The sequence below is a fragment of the Etheostoma spectabile genome, chromosome 4, assembly GCF_008692095.1.
Source record: "Etheostoma spectabile isolate EspeVRDwgs_2016 chromosome 4, UIUC_Espe_1.0, whole genome shotgun sequence".
NCBI classification, from domain to species: Eukaryota; Metazoa; Chordata; class Actinopteri; order Perciformes; family Percidae; genus Etheostoma; species Etheostoma spectabile.
In genome coordinates, this window is record NC_045736.1 from 719409 (window position 1) to 725003 (window position 5595).

General features: G+C 41.0%; 1 protein-coding gene across 2 annotated transcripts in view; it reads left to right on the forward strand.

Annotated features, from left to right (window-relative positions):
- Window positions 1-5595, forward strand: part of rubcnl (rubicon like autophagy enhancer) — a 47032-nt gene that overhangs the window by 33578 nt on the left and 7859 nt on the right. The window lies entirely within an intron of this gene.

Below are 5595 nucleotides of genomic sequence, written 5' to 3' on the forward strand. Positions count from 1 at the left end.
CTTTAATTACTAGTTACTTTAGTTACTCCTCTACATTTATCTGACAGCTTTACTTACTAGTTGCTTTAGTTACCAGTTACTTTAGTTACTAAATGTAAATGTAAATGTGCTGTATTTATATAGCGCTTTTCCAGTCTTAACAACGAAGAACCCTCGAGAAGTGTTATCCAAACATATTTTTCCTTAGCTAGTGCTAATGGGCATGGTGACTTACGAACATTCCATCCCTTTTTTACAACGCTCATTTACATTTGTGGCTAAAAGGTGACATGACAAATTATTCATCACTTACTTAATAATTACCTATGAAAGACAACAAGTCTCTCAACTGATCACATGCACACATTTTTGGAGACTCCGTCCCTTCTGGACGGTGGTGGAAGGAGATGTAACAGCAACACCAGGAAGCCATATCTTGGTCATGGCGAGGACAAAGAGTCACAAGATTAACTGAAAACTCTTCAAATGTAATACTTTTTTTTGCAAGTTTGAATGAAATCCGGAGGCACCTGAGAATGTTGTAAACCGTTATCCATCTAATAGTCACATTATCCCAAAATCAGACAACGTTCAGAGATGCCAGAATAACGAAATTAAAATTATTGCAGTTAGAGTTTAACTGCAATTATAGCAAATTTATTAAAATAAAAAAATAAACCAATCACTTGTTTTGCCTCATCAGATCACTCCTGGGGACTTTATGCTGACTGACACCAAACGACGCAGCTCTGGTGTGAGGTGAGCTGCTTAGCCTCTTTTATGACTTTGGCTGAAGAACAATCCCTTCCTGAAAAGCATGAGGATGTGTCAGCACCCATAATGAGGTGAGATTCTTGGTCCACCTTTAAAAAGAAGATATTAAACTACTACTACTTCAGGAAATGCATTCAATTTTCAAGCCATTCTAAACATCTCATCCCAAACATACCAATCCTTTTTTGGACATCACCACATCCCATGTGCCTAATCTTCTCTATTGCTTTAGTGGGGGTACCTGAGGAGATATTTAATCATACTTTATGTAACGCTACAGTTATTTTGCCACTGAAAACAATGTAAAAAAAAAACCCCATCTTGTCAGATTAACCGCACCTCCAACCCGTAGAGACCCCCCCCAGACCTACTGCCTCTTAGCACAGTTTACTGTCAACTCAGACGCCATACCGTATAAAAAACATATGACCGACTGCATACCGCGCAGAGAGCAGCAAAACCCAAGGTGTTCACCATTCTTCTCTTGCAGCATCTGTTAGGGTTTCTGTTGTTTGATACTCTGTGGTACTTCTTCACCCCCAGACTTGCCTCTTAGCACAGCTTCAATCAACTAATAAAAACAAAACATTAGAATACAAACAATTTGTACTTTAGCTTAAACTTAGTAATTTCAGTACAATTAAACTGGTAATATATATTTTTACTTACAAATAAATGAGTACTTTTTCCAAAATTGCAGGTCATAAACTCTGATGGGTCACCAAATACAGTGGGTTGCTGGTCACACAGACAGCTAACCATGTGAAACACCGTCTGCATATTGGGACATGTTTTTGCGGCCCCTTTGATGTCATAGTGAAGGGGGAAAAGGACGTTTGTTTTTCCTTTGTTAATCATCATTGATAAAGTTGGAGATGGCTTAAGTAACAAACTGTTAGCTACCTACCATACTGCTAGCTAGCAATCACCAGGACAAATTTGCTGTTCAGTCCTGGCAATAAACACGGTTTTGTAAGTATATACTTTCACCGTAGAAGTTTCATTGTTCATACTAAAATTCTCAATTGATAATTGTAACAGTAAGTTTGAGGTAATTGCACTTACCATGTGGTACTGCATGGAAGGTAGAAAATGGCGCTGACTTGTCTCCTCTGTCTCCAACCGTAGAAGTGAATGCAGGGGCGGAGCTTAATTACATCTCTGCAGAGTTGATTAACGCCATAGACTGTATAACGGTCTATGTTAACAACTGACCGTATCAACTCTGTCAAATAACTCCAACACTGAACACCATTTAAATCAAAATGTGTTAAAATTACACTCTGGGAGTGAAAATCAACTTGGAAATGTTTAACCCTGAAATTCAACACTCCAGTTTTTGCTGTGTGGTTTGGGGTCTAATGGGTCAAACACGGACTTTCCCCCGGAGAGTGGGGTTTGTCCCGTGTGTGTCCTTAACCCCCCGTTATTGCTGCGTGTCACGGAACGCAATAGTCCCGACCAAGCGTGTGTTTTAGGATGCTAAAGGAGACGAACCAAGGCGCGTGTTATATGACGCTAAAAGAGAAGACCAACCGTGTGTTATAGGATGCTAAAGGAGACAAACAACAAGCGCGAGTTATAGGATGCTAAAGGACACGACCAAGCGTGTGTTATATGACGCTAAAAGAGACAACCAAGCGCGTGTTATAGGATGCTAAAGAGACGACCAAGCGCTGTTATTGACGCTCAAAGAGACGACCAAGCGCTGTTATCAGGGCTGCAACTCTCACGCATTGGCGTGAGACACACGCATTTGACGGTTTCACACCCTCACACGCCACACCCTGATTTCTCACGCTGAAGTGTCAACCCGTCAGTCAAATTTCTGATAGTGAGTTTATCTATGGATCACCTGTTGAGCCACTCATGATGGACTAGTTGTGCTTTCAGAGACTGTGAGGGGTTCAAGAGCGTCCCTGTCTGTGGAATTTTCAAATTTTCGTAAACTGAAAACCTTTTTTTTTCATGATCCATCCCAGTGCATTTCCCCTGCTTCAGGATGTGCTCTGGTTATCACAGACCCGTCCGTCGCTTCATGTCTACTCTCTCTGTAAAAATAGAGGTGAGCAGCGCGGCTGGTAGCGTAGCAACTTCAGTTTGTTTTAGTGGCTTGCTCTGTGCTGTGGGTAGTGACGCGTTGCATCCGTGCACACCTCCGATGAAGAGCAGCCTACAGCCTCCTCTAAACTTTGTGAGAGACCAGAGACCCAATGGGCCTTCTGTGCTGTCAGATGGTCTGAATGAGATACTACACATATCAGCGGAGCAATAACATGCACAGCACTATATTACAACTCTCCAAATCTCAAACACAGAGATGGGAGGAGTTATATTTTGAATGTGCACAAGTTGTAAACATGAGCAGAAATCTGATTAAATACATTTGGGCTATACTATACAATAATACAATACTGCACGTTGGGCCACTAGTTTCTTTTCTAACCTCTTTGCATCTCAATGTAACTGTAAATAATTAATTCAATGTTTATAAAAGAAACAAATAGTCTTTATTTCCCAAAAAGTAAATACAGTAAGTGGGGCACAGAGGATGAGGGCCAAACAAAGGTTAAGGATTAGAATTTATGTAAATCAGTGGTTCTCTTCTTTAGAATTTCAGTGGTCTTAGTTGATCCCTCAACATTATTTAACTTTGGGCCCTGGACGCTGTTCACCACAGACCAAAAATCTTCTCAGCTGTTGCTGAGATATGCTACTGTTTCTTCATGTGCTCATTTATTTTGGCACATTGTTTGGGTCAGTTCTTATTCATAAGAAGTTATAATGTAAATATGTAATGCTGAATGCCCTAACCTGTTATCCTACAACAAGGCAAAGGCTCTTAACCCTACAGTTTGCACATACAGCTAGACTTAATTTTTTTGCACAAAACTCTCCGAAAAGTGCCATTTAATGTTTATTTTCAAAAAATTTCCTGGGGGGCATTCCTAGGAAGAGCCCCATCCCCCCACATACAAATCCTATTTAAACCCTGAAGGAATGATGATTATGATGAAAGAGCCAAAGATATTGCTTTGTACTAAAGCAGGCTAAATAGTTGGGTGGCTCCACCAATCTCACTCCAAGGTTTTTGGAAAAGTTGGCAGCTCTGTGTTATAGGATGCTAATGGAGACGACCAAGCGTGTGTTTTGGATGCTAAAGGAGACGACCAAGCGCGTGTTATATGACCGCTAAATAGACAACCAAGCGCGTGTTATATACGCTAAAGGAGACGACCAAGCGTGTGTTATATATTCTAAAGGAGACAACCAGCTTGTGTCATATGACACTAAAGGAGACTTTTAACGTCAATAACAATGACAAAGGCACCTGACCAAGTGTCCATATTTTACAAGATGGAGTGAGAAAGTGTTGTCTTAAACCCCACTTGCGTTTTCATGAAGATTCTGGCATTTACTGCCACAGTAACGGTATTCCTGCAATGGTTTTATTGCTGCTTAGTATCCAGCTGACGCTACTAAACATGATGACTCGTTTTTGTTACTTCTTGCAGCAGTACCTCCACTTCAGAATTACGTTTGCTTTCTTTTGGAGTCAACCTCCACCGTCATTTCCACGTCTTTTGGACATTTCTCTAAGGGTGGACACAACATGGTCCTGCCATCTCATGCCTTTTATGGGAATCAACGGCGCGTTTATCTATGCCAATAAGAGTACAGCCATGAGCTTTCAATTCACAAAAACATGGGATTCCTCACTCTTAAGACACACTGTGAACAATTCTGCTGTTTAAGAACAAGTCATGAACCACCAACCTTCCGATTGACAGGCAACCGCTCTACCACTGAGCCACAGCCGCCCCTACTAGTTAGTACTTTAGTTATTCCCCTACATTCATCTGACAGCTTTAGTTACTAGATACTAGGGGTGATCCGAGTATCCGGCTGAAACGAGTATCCGGTACGGATAAAGCACTTTTGCCGAGTACAAGTATTATACGAGTAATATGAGTCAATATCCGTGCTCAGATTGAATACAACTCCTCAACTGGCCGTGCAGCGTTCTGTGATAATCACAGCGCCCCCCCCGCCTACAAACACGCTCAGCTCAATCACACACACACAGAACATGGAGAAATGCGCTCTCTCCCTCTCTCTTGCTCTCTCTCTCTCTCTCTCTCTCTCGCTCCCGCTCCGTCAGGCAGGCAGACAGTCGGGTCTGTGGATCTGTTCCGCTAACGTTTAGGGTTTCTTCAGCTTCAGGTTTGTTTTTAACTTCGGTTTGTAGTCCTTACATAGTAACCAGTAGATTTCTGGTGAACGTGGGGTTTGTAGTCTTTACATAGTAACCAGTAGATTTCTGGTGAACGTGGGTTTCAGACATGCTGCTTGGTTTAAATGCAACTCCCGTTGCGTCTCTGCCATCGGAGATTTTTTTTTTTTTACTGTCAGCTGCCCCCCACCCCCTCTCTCTCTGTGTCTCTCTCTTACACACACACACACACACACTGACAGCTTTAGTTACTAGTTACTTTATTTCCTAGTTACTTTAGTTACTCCGCTACATTCATCTGACAGCTTTAGTTACTAGTTACTTTATTTCCTAGTTACTTTAGTTACTCCACTACATTCATCTGACAGCTTTAGTTACTAGTTACTTTACACATTAAGATTCTTGCACTTAAGATTCATGGTTAATAACCCTCATTGATTTAGAATTATACCTAATATTTGAGTCAAAAAAGCAGAAATTGTGAATTATTTTGACTAATAGTTAAGACCAGAGGAATGAAAGTGATCAATTGTATTTGCAAAGAGCGTTATAAGGAATCTAATCCATTTTTTATGGTAATTTGGTTAAAAAGAAACTCATATTTCAGA